This window comes from Xenopus laevis, chromosome 2L (assembly GCF_017654675.1).
Source record: "Xenopus laevis strain J_2021 chromosome 2L, Xenopus_laevis_v10.1, whole genome shotgun sequence".
NCBI lineage: Eukaryota > Metazoa > Chordata > Amphibia > Anura > Pipidae > Xenopus > Xenopus laevis.
The window spans coordinates 145,637,704-145,659,212 of NC_054373.1; the positions used below are offsets into that span (position 1 = coordinate 145,637,704).

Consider the following 21,509-nt stretch of genomic DNA (forward strand, 5'->3'; position numbering starts at 1 on the left):
CGATCCCGCCGGAGCCCATTGCACATCGTAATCGGATCAGATTACCCCCGATATAGCCATGCTCATTAATGGCATATCGGGGAAAGATCCACTCGTTTGGCGACATCACCAAACGAGCGGATCTTTGCGTCTATGGGCACCATTAGTTCCTCACATTTTTATGCAATCTTTTTGTTCAACCCACTGAATTAAAGCTGAAAGTCTGCAGTTCAACTGCATCTGAGATGTTTCATTTATGGACCTAACTGTATGTATAACTTTATATACAAAGCACACCCTTGTGCAACCTTACATTATGGGGCTGATTTATCAAAGGGCGATTGTTAGCATTTTTTTAACCTCGAATGACCTTGAAACTCAAATGGTATCTTACTTAAGAAAAAACCGAAATGGCAAAAACTCAATTCTGTGAGTTCGAGTCCCGCAACCCGAAAACTTGTATTGATTGAGTTTTTGGCAGAAAAAAAACGAATTGATCAAATCGAGTTCTTGGTTCGTGTTTTCGGACAAAACCCTCTGAAATACACTCGAACATCAAGCAGGCTGTTAACCTCTTCAAATGGTTCCAATGACCTCTGTTATTGACTTCTACAGGACCTCGACAGGTTTTAGGTGGTGCATTTTCCAATTCAAGCTATTGCCATGGTCGAGGAATAATACATCTTTTTTTTTAAACTTGATCAGTTCGAGTTTTAATTTTAACTCGAAAATTTGCATTTTGACCAAGAAATACCACTTGAATACTCAAATTTTTGTGGAGAAAAACAACTTGAATCTTAATAAATCTGCCCCTACGTAAATGTACATGCAGGGAGGACAATTAACCTAATAAATAAAATAACACAATATAAATACAAAGAGCTTAAGTGCCATGTGGAACGAGAAACAGTTGGAAGGAGGATCCTGTGCCATAGAGCTTACAGTCAAAGAGTGGATAACACAAACTGGTGGGTAAAAGTGCAGAAGGTTAAGGCATTGTCCCTTTAAGTGCCAGGATTTAGTCCCCTGTGTTCTCGACCATATCTCTGGTTGCAGAATGTGTGACTGTTATGTAAAGACTAACTGAACCAGTCTAAGAGAAATTATAAATTATTTTTAATTCCAAGAAATGAACTTGCATTCCTCAGGCTCTGTTTCTCAGGTTTGGGCTGGTAAAATCTCTGCTCAGAAACTATGTTGCCCCCCTTCCTCACTGCTTCCAGTCCCTCAGTAGTGTAGAGTTATGCAGCGTACCACAAGGCTCTGTCAGGGAAAGGGTTCCCTTTTTAATGGTGCATAATATTTTTTTACTTTCTTGGATCTACTGGACTCTACTCTGGACTTTACTTTTGCCAGAGATCTAGGCCTGAACTGCCACTTTTCCCTGTCTATACTTTTTCTCAGAATTCAGGCAGCATTTTGGGCACAATATGGGCGCTGATTCTGCCACAAATACGCCGCATCTAGGGTTGTCACCTTTTTGCCCCATGGAATCCGGGCAGGGCAGTGACGCAGTGAGGACGGGACAGTGATACAGCAGGGGCGGGCCGTGGCATCAGGGACAGGGCTATTATGCGGCCATTGGGTGGTCCCCGCGTCAATTTTAGGAGATCCTGTCCGGTTTTCAGAATTTTGAAAACACAGTTCTGCTTGGTCTGCTTCTTGTGTAAATGATTTCTGCACCAGATTCAGTAGCCACAACTTGTTTCTATTGATTGACGCAAGATGCTGAGGGAACCCTGAAGCGACTGTCACCTCAGGATATGACTTGCTCCTGGGTTCTCACAGCTTTGTGTATCAATAGACGCATTAAATTCACATTCAATATGTTGGCGCTATATAAATACATGTTAATAATAATAATATGGAATGAAAGGCAGGAAGGGCTGCACTGAATACAACCATATGGAAGTGTGAAGGCCTCTAATGAAAGTGGTTTTGTACCACTAGAGATAAGAAGAAATCTGTGCTTTTTTTTTTTTTTAGGTCAATCTTTTTGTAACAATACAAGAATCAAAGATAATAGTGCCCACTTTTGGCTGACCATGCCACATGCAATGTCAGGCCATATCTTTTTTTTTTCTTGTAAGGCAGTGTTCTGGGTTGAAGGGGTGGTTTGCCTTAATATTTAATTTTTATTATTTTAATTTGTTATAAAATGGCTAATTCTAAGCAACTTTTCAATTTGCCTTTATTTTTATAGCTTTCGAATTATTTGCCTATTTCTTATGATTCTCTTCAGCTATCAAATGGGGGTCACTGACTCCATCTAAAAAAAACAAGTGCTCTGTAAAGCTACACATTTATTGTTATTGTTATTTTGTATTACTCTTCTTTGCATCCAGGCCCTCTCCTTTACATAGTCCAGTCTCTCATTCAAATCAATTCATCGTTGCTAGTGTAATTTGGACCCTAGCAACCAGATTGCTGACTGCAAACTGGAGAGCTGCTGAATAAAAAGCTAAATAACTCAACAACCACAAATAATAAAAAATGAAAGCCAATTTCAAATTGTTAGCCAGCATTGACATTATAATTTTGTCTTCTCAGGTTCAAGTGAGAAACTCACTACAGCGCTGGAAGTGACAAGATGAACTCTGCAGGGCTGAATATGCAGCTGTAATGAACCTCGGGAAAGTGGCAAACAAAAAAACAAAAAAAAAAACAAGGGGAGGGAAGGGCGATTTAAACAAAAAAACGAAAAACCCCGATTTATTTTTCTTTCTTTCTTTTGCAAAGAAGCATTTTTACTGCAATAAACGTAAAACTTCCAAGGAACCAAAGCAGCTAAGAAAAAAAAAACCTTAATAAATCACATGGAACCGGAACAGACTTACAGATCTTGACTGAAAGACAAAAACTGAAAAAAAAACTAAAAAAAAAGCAAACAAAAAACTAAAAAAAAAACAAACAAAATTCTATTTTAATAAGAGGATTTTTTTCGTCATTTTTTTACCGTAGAATATTTTTTTTTCTTCTTAATTTAAATGCGTTTCTTACGTGGAAAGCGCAGTAACAGGACATAAGACGGTGGATCATTTGTAAGACAGAAACTGCAAAGGGGAAGTTGCAATTTTGCTGCCTGACACCATTTTTTTTCACATCATATTTTTGAGGACTGTATTTGGAACTTGATTTTTTGTTTCATATTTTACTTTTTTTTTTTTTAAAGAAAAAGAAGTTATATGCAAAAGCTGTTTTTGAAAGGGGGGTTTATAAGTATTTGGTTTGTGAGTTTTGGAGTTGTTACAGTCCATCTTGTGGATTGCCTACCTTATCTGAAGGGAAGCCACATCAAAGCAGGCCAAAAAAAATGGATGCCACGTAACAGCTTTTGAACTTGTGAGACGGAAAGGTGAAAGAAACAGGAGAGTTTATGCCACAAGCCCCCACATAATATGGTGAAAAGTGCAGCCAGCACTGTTCTTTTCAATAGGATACAGAACTTGAATCAGCTTGGTTTGGAAAGATACATAACATATTTATAGTGGTCTCAGAAGGAAAACGAAAGGTGCAGGGAAACGGTCAGAATTGAATTTGTTCCAGCTTCACACCTGTTTGCTTTGTTTTTTTTAGTAATTCTAGCCCTAGGTCTATACTTAGCAAAATCATTCTTTTGTACACGTGGAACTGATGCAAAGAGTCTGCCCTGTCTTCTGCAGCTGTGAGGGGGTTATGTTGTAACACAGACAAAGTTTGCCTCAGTCCAGCAACTCACAGGAACCAATCGGTGTCTGCTTTCATTCTTGTAACGGAATCAGACCATTAAAAATAACGTGATTGGTTACTGTAGTGATTGTTAACCTAAGGGTCAGGCCACACTGGGCGTTTTGGGGAGATTTGGTCGCCTGGCGACTAATCGCCTCATTTTTGTGGCGGGTAAAATTAAAAAACGCCGGCGCTAATCACACGCGGTAATTCATTTTCTGAAGTTGCTTGGGCGGCTTCGGAAAACGAATCTCCGCATGTGATTAGCGCCGGGGTTTTTTTCTTTTTAGCCTGCGCAGAGTGAAGGAAGGCGTTTCGGGAGATTGGTTGCCGCAAAAATGAGGCGATTAGTCGCCAGGCGACCAAATCTCCCCAATATGCCCAGTGTGGCCTGACTCTAAGGGTCAGGACACAGAATTGGAGACGAGAAGGGTAATGTGGTGACGGGGGCAGAGTGCAGTTTGCTTCATGCCTTGTGGTGTGTGAGTACAGACGGATCTCTTTGAACTCCAGAATGGAGAAGGACTTATGCTTCCCTGCTGAATACAGTGCAGTCTGTGTTAGATAGCATTGTATTCATGAGGTGTCACCCATATAAGTGTCCTCTATTCCTCCCCCTTAATTTCAACATCATTCAGACTCGCAGGTAACAGAGTGACGGTTATACATGGCGCTTCATGGCACTGTCCTTTGCACTTGCCTACCCACTGGTAAGAACAGGGCTATGTTGTGCCTGAACAGCTGATTGTTATCTGGGTCCTTAGAAATAATCTCTTGGTTACTGGATCAGGACAAACTTTGACTATATTACTACTTTGCTGGCACTCTATAAATAGATATTAGATCATTTCTGTAGGTTTCTAAACTACGGGAAACGTAGGGGCCTAATTAAAACCTGCCAAAGCCTTTTCGGGTAAAATGATGGGAATTGCCAAGGTTTTTCGGCCTGAAACCACGTCAGTTGCTTGTGCCAAAAGGCACGAGCAATCTTAAATAGGTCCCTATACTTTACATCGTTATTTATATAGTGCCACCTACTGGTGAATTGCTATTATAACAGAGAAGTGTAAAACAGTAGCATTCTAGGGCCCTGCTCACAAATATACCTAACACTGCAGAGGAGCGAAGGAACACAATCATGGCTAATCATCTGAAGTTACTTAGCAGGTCTAGTAACAACTGTATCTTATACCCTTATAAATTCCATCAGCTTAGTGAATTTGGGATGATGAGACTTCTAAGAGCATTGCTCTAGGCAGAGACAGCTTTGTGCGATTAAAGGAACGGTTTAGTGTAAAAATAAAAACTGGGTAAATAGATAGGTTGTGCAAAATAGAAAATGTTTCTGATATAGTTATAGTTAGCCAAAAATGCAATGTATAAAGGCTGGAGTGACTGGATGTGTAACATAATAGCCAGAACATTACTTCCTGCTTTGCAGCTCTCAGAGTTAGTCACATGGAACATAACTGTGAACTTGAAATTTATCCTCAGCGTGCAGCTCAGATTCAAAAGCAAACCATTATGATACATGTGCCCCCCTCAAGTCGCTGATTGGTTCCTGCCTGGTAACCAATCGCAGGAAAGCAAGAGAGCTGCAAAGCAGGAAGTAGTGCTCTGGCTATTATGTAAGACATCCAGTCACTCCAGCCTTTATATATTACAATTTTGCCTAACTTACTATATTAGAAACATTTTTTATTTTGCACAGCCTATGTATTTACCCAGTATTTAGTTTTATACATTTAACTCTGATTGAAGCTTGGCTTCAGCTCTCGGTTCACTCTATAATACCATAACTTGTCACTAATATTTATACATTGGGCCCTGCCATGCTCAGCCACTAGGGGGACCTTTTGTCTAATGCTGCTTTATGGAAATGTCTTTACTGCATTGCCTTGATTAGGTATCTCTCTACCTGCATATTGGGTGGGTGCCTGCTGTGTAAGGATCTGCTGCCTGACACACACACAAAGCCATCCCCGGGTAGCTCTTTGGTAGCAATACGTTGCATTGTCTGTTCTTTATGTAGCTTTTCATGTTATTGTGCATTTTCACCTGGGAATCTCCAACTTTCCCCAGGAGTCCTGCTTTCTGAGGCTAAAGGGACCTTTGCTGGCAGCTGTAAATATGAAGAGGTAGAGAATGTAATATCATACATAGATTTATCCTTTGCTTGCAGTCTCACCGCCCAGATCAGCATGTCTGTTGCAGAGGTTTATCAGGTGCCTCATGCTGTTACTATTCCTTCCGAAATTCCTTTGTTTAGGAGTCAGTGTAGCTGCCCATAAACTGGCGTTTCTTGGTGTGTGTAAATACGTGGGGTCATGTGTAGCGCTGAGCTGATGCTCCTTTTTTACCTCTTCTGTACATAATTGGATGCTTTATCCAGGCATTGTGTGAGGGAGGCTGGGGGTTTTTAAATGTAAATGACCGTGATTGAACCTACATCTCGGAATTTGTCCTCTATTTCCTATAGAAGTGTACATGGGCTTTTCTTCCCTATGTTGTATGTAGATTTTTCTGTCATTGGCAGTTCTTTTTCCTTTTAACTAACACTATGTGCTTGTGAGTGGAAAGATTAGAAAAATCTTATATATGACCTTATAAGAAGCAACGAATAGAATCCTCTACAAATCAGAAGCCATCTGTCCTTTTGTTTTATTTAGAGGATACTTTTTTGGCAAGCAGAGACATTCAACAGTGATCCTCATGGCTTGTCATTCCTATTCTCCCACTGGAGCCTCTACATTGGGAAACTCAAGGGCAACAAAGCATCATCCAACAGGGAGAGATCGATCTAGATAGGCTGTCAGGGCTCCAGGCTTTGGAAGAATATTTAGTTGGGAGAGGTATTAAGGGGCAGCAATATGAGAATTGGTTTTATTAAAAAAGTTTGTCAGCCCCCCTCTTTGGTCATATTTATCAAAGGAGGATAAAAAAAAGAAATCTTTTACAGCACCTTTTGTAGCATTTTCCTTCTCAATTTGTTTGGTAATTATGCATTGTAAGAAACCGTAAACTGGTCTTTGTTGAGTGATTTGACACATCTTGTCCTGTTCTAGCTGGAACTGCCTTTGCATTTTAATTCTTATATTAAAGGGATCTTGTCATCGGAAAATATGTTTTTTTCAAAACACATCAGTTAATAGTGCTACTCCAGCAGAATTCTGCACTGAAATCCATTTCTCAAAAGAGCAAACAGATTATTTTATATTCAAGTTTGAAATCTGACATGGGGCTAGACATATTGTCAATTTCCCAGCTGCCCCTGGTCATGTGACTTGTGCCTGCACTTTAAGAGAGAAATGCTTTCTGGCAGGCTGCTGTTTTTCCTTCTCAATGTAACTGAATGTGTCTCAGTGAGACATGGGTTTTTACTATTGAGTGCTGTTCTTAGATCTACCAGGCAGCTGTTATCTTGTGTTAGGGAGCTGTTATCTGGTTACCTTCCCATTGTTCTTTTGTTTGGCTGCTGGGGGTAAAAGGGAGGGGGTGATATCACTCCAAATTGCAGTACAGCAGTAAAGAGTGATTGAAGTTTATCAGAGCACACATCACATGACTTGGGGCAGCTGGGAAATTAACAATATGTCTAGCCCCATGTCAGATTTCAAAATTGAATATAAAAAAATCTGTTTGCTCTTTTGAGAAATGGATTTCAGTGCAGAATTCTGCTGGAGCAGCACTTTTAACTGATTCATTTTGAAAACAAAAGTGCCCCTGCAGTTGTTTCTGGTATACATGCTTGAAGCTTATTGGCTTAAGTGTAGAATAATTGAGGTAACATTTTAGAGTGGACCTGATACTGATCCTGTTAGGCCCTCTTTTGAGAGTCACTGCACATGCTCAGTGTGCTCTGGGTTGATGTTGAGAAACTAAGCTTAAGGGTTGTCTCAAATTATCATGGCTGATTATGAGTCAATTCTAAAGGCACTGTGCACTGTAAGTGGGGTGTGACTGTAAGGGGAGCAGACCTTGTAAGTCATTGAAAAATGGGCTTTAGTATATGTGTTTTATTCCCTAAACTGATTTTGGAGGCTATGGGCCCTAGAAACTTCTAGCTATGCCAATAGATGCCAGGTAATGTGAATTTGAATGAATTACTAATTAGCCTTGTGTCATGAAGTTTCCATTATGTACATATACTCTATATTGTGAGTCAGTCCCTAAGTAAGTGACAGCAGCACAGAGCATGTGCAGTGAATCAGTAGAAAAGAAGATGGGAGCTACTGGCCGTATCTTTGGAGGCACAGAGTTTCCCTGCTATGATGAATATTGTGGATGTGTCCTGGTATAGAAGAAGACTAGATATGTTGCACCTTTAGTCTTTGTTCAGCTTTAGTTCTCCTTTAAGACCTCACATGATGACAATGAGCTTACAGTATATAACACAGTGTAATATAGGAAAAGATGTCTCTGTTATTGTTAGGTTGGTGTTTAATCCACAAATATGTTTTATGGAGGGAGGTTTTTTTGTACAATATCGTTTAGATGCAGTTTTTTTTTAGTTAATTCACGATAATGGTGAGAGCAGTAATTCAGCCAACAAGCTATTGAGACACTACAACAGCAAGTCATGTGCAATACCTTAGTATAACCCGTACTTTCCATAGTTCCGTGGTTTCTACTCACATGGATTGTTTGTGTCCTACAGGACAGACTTGGACATGCCGTTTATGTGCAATATACACATTGTTACACACTTAATATATATGTAGACAAAATCTAGCTTTGTTGCATCATGACAATTGCTGCAATTTTGCCCCATGCAACAATTTCATACAAAAGGTCAATCCCTCCTCTGTTGGGTTGGCAATGTGGAGCTGACAGTTGGGATGTATGGCCAGTATGTCGGTGCTTTACTGGTGCTGGTGCATTTCAGCCAGTAAATACAAATTTCGGACCGTAAAAAGCACAAGTTCCAGCTTTGTCGTCAATATGTCTGTTGCTTTCACATGGAAAATATCTGTTGTTTTTTTTTATTCATTCTTCCAATTTAACCTTTTGCCTTGCTTCTACATGGGAAATGAAAGTGTGAGTATTTGGAAGGTATTACTATTTATTTCATAATAAGCTATTTAGTGTTCATTCATTTGTTTGATTCCCCAGTGCCTTATGGGAAAGCCCATAGTATGGTTCAGATGCTGGAGGTTTTTGTAGCCAGGCCCGAGGCGTTTGTGATACAAATATATGAGCTGGTCACTTTGGGTTTTGTGGAGTAGATGTTGATGTCTTGATGTTTGTCTCTTGTGGAGTTTAAAGGGTCATGTAACTGCATTTGGCATTTAACAAGGTGTCTAATGGGTAAATGATGTTCTTCTCTAGCGTGCCATTCACTCTATGAAGGAAAATCAGAAACTAAAAATCAGTTTTGGGTGCTGGAGTCATAGTGATGTGTAGCTGAAAGGTAAAGAAAAAAAACACAAAAATAAGGTTGACAGATGGGTATTTGTGGAACTGTAAATGTAGCTATTAGGACATTTTGATCATGACCTGTTCTACCACACGTGGGACTTGCTAGTTGCAGTCTGAGGTTTGAGTCTTTGCTTGGAGACTTCACATCACCAGATCCTTCCCTCATTTCTTTTCTTATACCTTATATATTGTGGGCTCAGTTTGGTACTGGGGAAAGGGGGTGCAGTCTCTCCCATGATGGAAACCATGGGTTCCTGTTTAGTCCTTTCTACCTCATGAGACACATGGTTTGCAGTAGGGCTCAGTCCAATAAATGGTTCCTGCAGAACTTAAACTCCAAAAACCATTGGAGCTGCACTGTGTGGCAATAAGCGAATCCGTAGATAACATGGATTTCTGACAACTAAATGGGTCCTGTGCCGACAAACCTGCTGGGAGCTAAAGTTGAGTGAGTGAGTTGGATCCGCTGTCTGTGTATCTGTCTTCCATCAGATTTGGTGGTGGAAACCGTTGTCTTGTGGTTTAGGGAAGATTGAACAGCATTTTACTGGCCCAGTTTATTTCTCCTTCTAGATGTCATGCTCAAGCTGGGATTAGTCTTTGTAGGTAGTCTTGTTCCCAAGTCTATGGTGGGTTTGTTAGTTCCCCCCCCCACTCACTCAAACTCATGTGCTGTCATTTTGCTCACTCCTGGGGATGGGAGACCTGTTTTGTAAAGTCCATTAGGAGACACATGTATGACATTGCTTATGTTTCAGTACAAGTTGAAAGTAGAGAGCTGTATTCATCTGCCTTATAGATTGTAAATACATGAGTCAAACCTCTTAGAAGCTTCTGTAGAAACCAAAGAGCCCCGAGAATGACATATTGGAGGCTGTAATTGGCACCTTCCCTGTCAGATGATCTCTCATTGCAGAAAGTTTTATTTCTGGTGTGGCAATGATCTCTCACTGGAACCAGATCCAGTCTCCTCCTACAAACCATAGTCATCATGCTGAGATGCTCAGTGCTGCTCCAACACCAGGGACACTTCTTTCTGTCCAGCCTAGGGCTTTCTGGAGCAGTAATCTTCTTTCTAAGCCTTTAGCCTACATCAACAGACTGGTGTTCACTTCAAACCTGCCCAGGTGAAACCCCATGATATTATTGTCATGTTTGGCAATTGAGACATTTAGTTGTGGTGTCACTGGCAGGAATATGTATCAAGTGCACTGTCCAATAATACCATGAGCATCCATTATAATGAATTGCATGGGACACTAAACAATGTCCTTCTCAGGCCAAGGGAAACATCTATACAGGTATGGGACCTGTTATCCAGAATGCTCAGGACCTGAGGTTTTCCAGATAACAGATCTTTCCATAATAAGGGTAAGGGCACACGGCCAGATTCGGGAGATTAGTCGCCTGGCCTTCGGGGCGACAATCTCCCTGAACTGCCTTTTCGCCAGCTATAATGAAAAATTGCAGCGGGGTGGCATTCGCGGCACTTCGTTTTCCGAAGTCGCCCAAATTGCCTCACGAGTAAACTTCGGGCGACTTCGGACAACAAATCGCTGCGAGTGCCACCCCCTGGCGATTTTTCATTATAGCTGGCGGGAAGGCAGTTCAGGGAGATTGTCACCCCGAAGAGGAGGAGATTTGTCGCCGTGACGACTAATCTCCCCGAATCTGCCCGTGTGCCCTTACCCTAAATCTACTGTAAAATCATGTAAACATTAAATGAACCAAATAGGCAGGTTTTGCTTCCAATAATTTGCTATATCTTAGTTGGGATCAACTACAAGCTACTGTTTTATTATTACAGAGATAAGGAAATACTTTTTTAAAATGTGGATTATTTGGATAAAATGGAGTCTATGGGAGACGGCCTTTCTGTAATTCAGAACTTCCTGGATAACAGATTTCCAGATATCAGATTCCATACCTGTAGTAGTTTTAAGGAAATGACTGACAGACATAGAAGTTGCTTATGCTGCTACTTTACCTGGTATTTGTCATTTTTGTCCACTTTTATTTATCAATACCCTGGAGACACAAGATCACACCCATGTGTTGGACAAGCAAGTTTATTATTCTAGATCAAGGTTCTCTTAGATTGCCATGAGACAAGTATTTGCTCTTTTAAATCTTGGGCATGTTGGGGCCATACAAATCTGTCGAACGGTGGGTTAGTGTCCTACTGTAGATCAATAAGGAAGGGGTAGGGCTTGTGTTCTCCCTCAGTCCATTTGCTATTAGCAGAATATGAAATAAATAGAATTTCCCAGCAAGGAGGATTCAGATATGTGACTATAAAGATAAAGATGGTAGATTAACTCTCCAGTGAGAATATCCAAGCCCTTTGCTGGAAACCAAGCCAAGGATGCTCGCAAGTTACTATGTTACATTTGTATATATTTTGCAGCTTGAATTGGTGCTTTACACACACGCGTCTGTTTTGTACAGATTTGTACCTTGTGCGCCAAACATTTATTCCTTTCACTCAATCGTCTTCCTCTCTGTGTCCGATACCATAAAGGGGCTTGTGGCTAAACAGCCATGTGTAAAGCTTTATTCGCTCACAATACGGAGGGTTCTTTTTGGCTTCCAAACCATTCTGTTGCTGCTAAACTTCAACCCCCCCCCATAAATTAAAGTTAAAAAAACAAACAAAACTGTAACAATGAGATGATCGTGAGGTTGAAGCTGTTCTGAGCAACTTGTGAATAGTAGAGAGAATCAGCAGCTGATGTAAAGTGTAAAATAGAAACGGTCCCCTTTAGAAAGCAGGGGCAATAGGATGATGCAGAGCTTTGAAACACTAAGAGCCTCTAGACAGGAAAGGGAGGAGACTACTTGCCCTTTCCTTACTCTGACATCACACAAACACTTTTTGTAATTACATTTTAAGAGTTAAAATTAAGAAATGTTTTTGTTTTGTTTTTTTTGCTATTGATTTTTTAGTTGTGTTTCCTTTTCTTGCCGTCGCTGCTGGAGGACAGAAGGCTTTTGTAGATACAGGGTCCAGCTAAATAGTGCAGAATTCACGTCCTCTAGTGGGGAACGGGCAACAGGACAAAGTCCTTAGGGCAGGGACAGGCGACCGTCTGGTGATCATCTACGTAACCCTCCTTCCTCTTGCTGCTTGGGTGGAGCAGAGACATAGAAGCGCAACACAACCCTGCCACATGTTGCCCAGCTCTGCTGTACGTGTCCCAGTTGGCCGACACCACCTAGTATGCTTGGAAGAAGGATGATGGAGGGCGTACATTGAACACCCCCTCTAACTCTAACCTGTTCAGGCTCCTAGCAAAGCTGGGATGGAAACCGCACAGGCCCAACACTGCAGACATGGAACCTACTCACTATCACTTATCAGGAACTTGCTGAGGGCCAGAAGAAGGCAACCTGTGATTGGTTTTCTGTACAGGAAAGAGGAAAGTCTTCCAGTAGAAATTGTCTGATTTATATATACATATCCGTTTCAATGCGACAGCCATGCTGGGCTGTACATACCTTTTCTGCCTCCAGAACGGGATGCAGGCAATTAACCTTGGCCGGGTGGACCATCCTATATCTGGTGTGCTGGAAAGGACAAGGTGCCTTGGACCTGACATGATAAAAGCCTCAAAGTGTCACATAGTAAACACCGTGTCAGGTAACCGCAAAATCATCCATTTACTGTCGGCCATTACTGGGGTTCCCCATCCGTCACTGCATGCCATTGGCCCAGGAACTTTTCTGGCATGTCAGGGGTTACATATGGCTTCCCCCCCCCCCTAATTCTGACACAGTAAGTGAATTGACTTTGCCATCAATAAGTAAATTGTCATGTGTTGCTCTTTCACTTCTCGGTCCCAAACAAAATAATGTAAAATAGCTTGTCATTGAACCATTTGTACAGATGTTTCTTCTTGTTTTTTTTTCCTTTTTAACAATTTCCATCCACTGCTTCTCTGCTAAAATCCTTCATTTTTTTTTTTGCAATGATTTTGTGAAGTTCCAATTTGAAAAATACCTTTTTGTTGTTTTTAAATAAAAGAAAATATTGCCAACTCCAGAGTCTCGTGTGTGTGATCTGTACCAATGAGAGAATTCAGATTATGGTGATATTGTACCCGCACAGCCACCGTCCATTGGAGATGGTCTTGTATAGTGGAAATTAGAGCTGCCCAGACACTCCACTGGTTACATCCATTCAAAGCTGACATTGATTTGTCTTTTATGGGATCTATTATTCAGAAACCCATTATCCCGACACATACTTCCGCTAAGACAGCGCTCTGTGATTTCTGCATTTCTAGTTAGAGCTCGATCCAAATGCCTAGTAACGCAGTATAACACCAGAAACTAAAAATAATGACATGCACCATAATGTATTAATTCTATCCCTTTTTTTAAGGGACCCAAATAGTCATATAAATAGCTTTGCAGCCCCAAATTGGTTTAGAAATAGTTAAGGATTGTTTATGCTTAGTTGGAGAAAAATTAATTATATTTAAGGGGATCATGGAAAACCACTGGAAACAGCCTGGTGACATTTTTGGGGTCAGCACCCGTAAGTTATTCCTATTCTTGCTTCAACTAGTAAATGTTTTGCAGTGTAGACTCAGGGCCACCATTGCCAAGTCACAGGTAAGCTTGACATACAACGGTTGATAAAAACTGCTGACTCTGTCCTTGCAGACCAAGTCAGCAGCTTACTTGCCCATCAATGCGCTACCTGACCAATATATGTCAGATATCAATCACACGTGGTCCTCTTCTCCTTTGGCCCAGCTGTATGATCCAATCTTTGGCACCCATGCCAGTGATTGGATCATCCCAATTTGGTCTGGTAGGTAGGTGACCGAGATTGATTCATTTGGAGATTTCTCCAGACAAGTGGACTGTATGGCCACCTTTACTATCCTCAGCAGGCCCGGATTTGTGGCGAGGCCACAAAGGCCCGGGCCTAGGGTGGCAGGCGGCATGCAACCCAGCCGCTTACCGGGGAGCACCGATCCCTAGTGCTCTGTTGCAGGCATGTGCGCTCGTACCGGAACGGAGTAGACGGACGGGCACTAGGACCACACGGCCGGGCGCCAGGATGTGGCGGCTTTGGGGCGCCTGTCCACTAAATCCAGCCCTGATCCTCAGCTTTCATAAAATGGACACAAGACCCCAAACGTTATTTTACAAGGCTGTTTGGAATTCTATGCAGTACTGCATTATTTTATAGCTGTAATTTAAAGAGCACCTTAGAATTTTGGAAATCCCCCAGCCAATTCAAAGGAAAAATATACCCCCCAGAATGAATACTTAACTTAAAAGTTTAAATCATAGAAAGTGGCCCATTCAAGAATCTTACAAAACTGGAATATTTATATACGTATATATATATATAATGTAAATATTGCCCTTTTAAATCTCCTGCCTTGAACCACCATTTAGTGACGGTCTGTGTGCTGCCTCAGAGATCATCTGACCAGAAATACTACAACTCTAACTGTAACAGGAAGAAGTGAGGGACTAGAAGACTGAACCATTCATTGGCTAATGTGACCTAACTTGTATGCGTGCCCTTGGTTTGTTTGTGCACCGTGAATCATATGATGCCTGGGGGCGGCTCTTAATATTGAAAATGGCAATTTTTTATTTACAATTATCTAATGGCACATACTTCTAAAAAATATATTTTTAGGAAAATGGTTTATTTAGAAGAAGCAGAGTTTTATATATGAGCTGTTTTATGCAATATATTTTTTTTATAGCGACCTACATTGTTCAAGAGTCAAGGTTGCTTCCACTCCAGATTTAACATTTGACTTTTTTCAATTTTCGAAAGTTGGTCATCATCACATTTACACAATTTACTCTGGTCCAATGCAGCCATCTTCATCAGGCAAAATAGTGCGTGGGGCGGAGACAACATGGTGAACACATATTCACAATATCTGTACAATAAAATGGGTGTATACACTGAACCTACAGATCTGCATACAAAAACAACCACAAACTGATACAAGATGTAAAGAGGGCCCTACCCAAAAGAACTTACACTTCATCAGGTGCTATGGCCAGGCTGCTAGTCTATGCAGGACAAAGCAGTGCCTTGCATTCAAGGGACATAAAAATGATCATGTGGGTGGACTGATTGTTCATCAATTGTTTGTATCAATGACAGGAACAAAGTGGTTAACTCTTTCCCTGCCAACAAGCTAAACATTGTGTTTTTGACAATGGATTAACTGAAATGCCAGCAGTATAGAATCTGTGTTTATGAATTCTATTTGAATCTAGTAGAAAGCTTCATTATTATTGCAGCTCAGCAGTTAAAAGATTCCACTGGCCATCCAATGAAAGGCATAATAGTACAGTAGTTACATTGTGGGGAGAAAAGGGCAATTAAAGGCAGAAGGAAACAATAAGAAGAAGGAAATGAGCAGGATTGGGGGAATGTGGAGCAAATAAATAGAAGAGGAAAGAGGCAGGGGGTGAATAGGGACAGAGAGGTGGGTGGGGTAAATATAGATGTGAGGTTAATACATAGTAAGTTAGGTTGAAAAAAGACACACGTCCATCAAGTTCAACCTTTTAACTTTATCGTAAACCTGCCTGTCAGTTGATCCAGAGGAAGGCAAAAAAAAAAACCCCCATCAGAAGCCTCTCCAATTTGCCTCAGATGGGATAAATCCCTTCATGACTCCAAGATCGGACCAGTCCCTGGATCAACTATGAGCTTGTACTATGAGCTATCTCCCATAACCCTGTATTCCTTCACTTGCTAAAAAGCTATCCAACCCCTTCTTAAAGCTATCTAATGTATGAGCCTGTGCAACTGATTCAGGGAGATAATTCCACATCTTCACAGCTCTCACTGTAAAAAACCCCTTCCGAATATTTAGGCGGAACCTCCTTTCTTCTAATTGGAATGGGTGACCTTGTGTCAGCTGGAAAGACCGACTGGTAAATAAAGCATTAGAGAGATTATTATATGATCCCCTTATATATTTATACATAGTCATCATATCACCCCTTAAGCGCCTCTTCTCCAGTGTGAACATCCCGAATTAGGCCAGTCTTTCCTCATAGCTAAGATTTTCCATACCTTTTACCAGCTTAGTTGCCCTTCTCTGTACCCTCTCTAATACAATAATGTCCTGTTTGAGTGATGGAGACCAAAACTGTACTGTAATATAATGTATTGGTAAGAAAGATTTAGTAAGAAATGAATGGGTACAACACTAAGAACATGGAATGGTAAGTAGGAGAAGATAATGATGGCAAGAATAGGGATATTCCATAAGTGATGAAGTGAATGAATGTGTGCTTTGTACAAAATGCGCTGGAGAAAATGGTTGGAGGCCAATTAACACCCAGCCTTTTTTTAATATATATATATATATACACACACACACGCGAAACCTTTACCTTTAGAATGAATTCATAAGCAAACAGATGTATAATAGAATATATGACCAGAAAACACTTAATTGACAAATACACATCAGTAAAAAATATTGCCCTTTTACATCTTTTCCCTTGAGCCACCATTTTGTGTTTCTCTGTGTCGCTCATTGATCACCTGACAGGAAATAAAGCAGCTCTAACTTTAACAGGAAGAAGTGTGGGAGTAAAAGCCAGTGGATTACATTGCAATGATCACCTTTTATGTCGTTAAGGAGCAGGGCCGGATTTACATAGTGGGCGCCCCTAGGCCTACTGCCGTTTGTCGCCCCTCTCCTCTCCAGGGGGACAGGAGCAATGGGGATTGGTGGATGGGAAATTTAAAAATTGATTATATCTCCAGCGCATCCCCAGTGTTTTTGAACCAATGTGGGTGTGGTTGGGCAGCACGCCGCCCCCCTAAAATCCTGCCGCCCTAGGCCCGGGCCTAGGTGGCCTTTCCACAAATCCAGGCCTGTTAAGGAGTTGTCCACAAAGAGATGGGTTTATGGGTTTTTACTTTTACTGAAAAATAAAGTTTGTAAGAGAGAGAGAAATATAAAAATGGAACTTAAAATGATGCTTTAGATGATCATTAAACCTGGATTTACAGTGATAACATGACTGGCCTCTTGCAGGTCTCAGGTCAGTATAATCCCCACATTGTGGCAGATCTAGGAATCATGCTGATAGCCGAGTACAGTTGCCACCTGTCCATTCTTGACCTGGTCAGTCTGTTTTTTTTTTTTTTTTGAAGGACTGCCTGTCCAGTTTTCCAAATTAGAAAAACCAAGAAGGATTTCCTAGAATTGATGTGGCAATCGACGATCGCCACATCATAGCCCTGCCCCCCTGCAATCAATAAATAATCCTAGTCTAAACCCAGGCTAGAACCCTTGCTGAAAGATCTTCCTTTGCAACCCATAACTCACCCTACCCACGAGTATACATATATATATGTGTGTGTGTAATGGTGGCCATAGACGTGCAGATTTACCTTCACATTGGACTTTCCCATCTTCCGACCCTCCACTAACCATTCAGATCAACGTCTTACCATTCCGATCAAATAAAGTAATAAAAGAACCGATCAGCCGATGTTCTGCCCCTGACAGCAATCGTACGATAGTTATGTCCGACCAAAGCTGGTGACAGTCTCCCTCTGATATCGTCAGATCAGCAATACACGCAGAGATATTATCAGTAGCCACACACGGCCCAAAAACAATAAGAAACAGATTCGTATGATCAGATCTTTGTGTCTATGGCCAGCTTTATAGCTACCCTGCACCTCTTCTTCACACACACTGGGGCTCATTTATAAACACTGGGCAAATTTGCCCCCAGGCAGTTACCCACAGCAACCAATGATATGTTTGATTTTGTGGATTTCCTTGCATTTGGCTGGAAAAATCTAATCAGTGTGGTTGCTATGGGTTACTGCCCAGATGCAAATTTGCCCAGTGTTTATAAATGAGCCTCACTACTGTGTTGACCCTACCGGAGGCAAATGTGAGGCATAGCTATTCCTATTCATCTCCTCACATATGTAACCAGCAACTCCAAGTATAAATGCAGCGGGGAGTTAAGCAGAACCATCTGTGGGATTTCCCTTTACTGAACAAGAATGAAAAACCCTTTATTTCACTCATAGTTGGTAAACTAGTAGTTTTACGCATGTTCCTTTCTCAGCAGATACCAGTGAATAGGCTTATAATGTAACCTTGTGTAAAATGTAACGATATTTTTCACTGAGAACAATATATATTTTTCTCAGATATTTTTCACCCCCCCCAGTATATTTGCTAAATTTTAATTGCTTAGGATCTTCTTCTTTCTATAAATTTCCCGGGGCAAACGCATGCGCAGTAGGATGAAAAAAGAAGACTTTTTAGTTAAAGTTTGGCTTTTTGTTCTACATTGTATGCACATACGAGAAGAAAGAAGAAGCCACTGGTGCTCACTGGAATAACCCCAGATCGGTGCAGTTTTCTGCTGACAGGAGCACTGGTCCGGGGTTTCAGATAATCAAACACATTCACTTGGGGTGCCTAACATTTGGCTCCCCCAAGTGCTAAATGACTTTCCTTCTCCTTTAAAGCTTTCAAATGGGGGTCACTCACTGACTGCACTGCTACTTTTTGTTACTCATATTTCTATTCCGGCCCTTTCCTATTCAAATCAATGCATGGTTGCTACGGTAATTTGGACTCTGACAACCAGACTGCTTAAATTGCAAACCGGAGAGCTGCCGAATAAAAAGCTAAATCACAAAAAACACAAACCAATAGCAAATTGCCTCAGAATACCATTCTCTACATCATACTAAAAGTTAATTCAAAAGGTGAACAACCCCTTAAAGGACATAGAGAAGCTTAAGGGGCAGATTTATCATGAGTTTTGAGCCTAATAAATAAAAACGAACCAATGTCCTATCCATTCCTATGGGATTTTTTTGAAATTGTATTGATCAATGGATGAAAGATCTCACAATTTGCTAAATACGGTACTTGAGATCCCATAGGAATGAATAGAATGTGGGCGAGTTTTTATTTATTAAGCTCTAAACTCGTTTTGATAAATCTGTCCCTAAATGTCCAATTTAATAGGAACAACAATAGAAAAAAAAGTATGCCCAGCACAAACTCTGATTGCACTCATGTTGAATAAATGGATATACTGCCTCATTAATTCCCTCACAAAGGGTCATATTTATTAACATTGGAGGCAAACACCACCTGTGATGTAACCTATAGCAACCAATCAGATCTTTGCTTCTGTGTTCTGACTTGTAGTTGACTTTTGAAATGTAATTGCCGATTGGTTGCTATGGGGAACAATGTTTTTTTGCAATGATATGATGCCCCTAAATCAGTTTACACATCAATATAAATGGTTTCAAGTAAAACAAAGAAAATACAAAAAATGACTCCAACGCTTTTTTTCCCATTTTGTTTTTTTTATTTTATTATACTTCAGCTGCTAAAGGGCACACTACAGCACATGTGCAACAACGTGAATCTATTTTTTTTTTTTTTTTTTATTTCTTAAAAACGAGATTGGTCCTAAAAATATAGAAAGAAATAAATTTAAATTCACAGAAAAAACTGTACATTTATCAAAAAAGTCACTTTAACACAGTTTGGTTACATATATTTATATATATAAAAAATAATATAGAAGGATGTGAGAGCTAGTGGGGTTACTTAGAAGAATGGGGAGCGCTGGGCAACATTCAGATGCAAAACAGAACCATGTGGAGAATGAATCTGAGTCCCATTTTGCAAAGAGTAGGTGCCTCGCACAGCCACAACTAAATAAACCCTCCCAGACTCTCGTTCAGTGTAGTAAAGACTTTAACCTGTGTTTTCCCGTCGTGTGTTACAGATGGAGCTGCAAAGACAAAGTGACCATGTTGACCGGTTGGGGCTAAAGACTATTTTGCACTGAAATTAATAAACAATATTAAATTAATTCCCATTTGACCCTAAAGAGGCTTTTAACACGCTACTGAAATGCATAGAGAAGAAAATCAGGTACAGGGTTATTATCAAAATAAAAACATACACCAACCCCCCCCCCCCCCTTACAATGGGTTTATTTAAAGGAATAGCTTTACAAATAAGTGGCACTTGATTTATCCTGGTCCTTCATAAAGCTGCCAGTGAATGGACAGTGCCTGTGGGGCTGCTAATTCCTATTACAGAGAACAGCCATTGGTTGGACCGGGGAAAGGATAAGGACCCAAAGGAGGGATGTGAGAGAAAGTGAAGAAATTTATTAACAACCTTCTGTAAAACAAATGACGTTTCAGAACAGTTGTAGAAGTTCTGTGTTGTTATGTTGTGATGTAGCAACACAGAAGCATCATGGGTTAGTCTGTAGTTAGTGATAGCAGGATGGACATCAAGGGTCTCTCTCTATCTAGAGGTTTAGGAAGAGTAAATTTGTTCACCATTAATGCAGCCGGACTGTGCAAGCAGCCATTGCGGCGACAGAAATAGCCAAGAATAATCAAGAGCAACAAGGAATATAAACGTTACCCAACCTTGGTCTTCCAGCTGCAAAGCTACAACTCCCAAGCAGCCACTGACTGCCAATGACAGGGAATTCTGGGAGCTGTAGTCCATAAGCAGATGGAGGGTCACAGGTTGTGAGATCATAATGTCTCCATGCGGTCAGCGAATGGATCTCAATGTAAGAATGAAGGTCCCATACGTTACATGAACTGCTGTGTGATGTCGACCAGCAAAGTAGTCCCGTATTATACAAGATGGAGCACACACACAAACACTCATTGTTGCAACAAGACCAATTTTATCATCAGGAATTAGTATGGAAGCTTTAACGTGTCCCCCCCCCATTATGAATCTTCGGTTTAGATGTATTTACTCTTTAAAATTGGTACAAATCTTAGGCTGTTTGGCACATCAGTGTCTTTAGTCCTTCATCCATCTTTATATTCTGGGCCAGGACGGCTGGAACTATCCGATTGCCTTTATTTAAAGTTTTGTCCATTCAGCAAATGCTGCGACTCTACACAACGTTATTATAGGACACTTGGAGAATGTAAGCTCTGCTCCCCAATAACACAAATCCCAGAGAAAGAAGAGGCAGACATTACATATTATAAAATCAAGAAACCCCATAAGAAAAGGATCTAACACCCAACAGAAAACCTCGTAGCAAACCTGTCGTTCAGACAAAATATAAATATATCTATATTACAAAGCCATTTCATGGTATATCATTTATAAACAAAAACACTAAACTAAATTAAACCAGAATCTAAAAAAAAATAATAGTTTTGTGCGGCAGGGCCAGCAAGATCGTCATGGCAACACTGGCTAATGGTGGTCACAGGGCATCGCTGCCTCCCTCAATATCTTTATTATTAACCAGGAGAATATCTGCCTTGAACAGAAAGTCACATGTAAGGAATATTGGAGGAAGGTATTTGAAGATATTGCTTTCAAAATAACAAAAGTATTTTT

At 40.6% G+C, this 21,509-nt stretch overlaps 1 protein-coding gene across 8 annotated transcripts in view; it reads left to right on the top strand.

The window, feature by feature from the left end:
- rbms2.L (RNA binding motif single stranded interacting protein 2 L homeolog) overlaps positions 1-3,634 on the top strand; it is a 74,069-nt gene extending 70,435 nt beyond the window's left edge. For all 8 annotated transcript variants that reach the window (XM_018247427.2, XM_018247432.2, XM_018247435.2 and 5 more), the window contains one exon: positions 2,530-3,634. The gene's annotated coding sequence lies outside the window, so the exon portion shown is untranslated. The remainder of the gene's footprint in view (positions 1-2,529) is intronic.
- Positions 3,635-21,509: the final 17,875 nt, after the last annotated feature.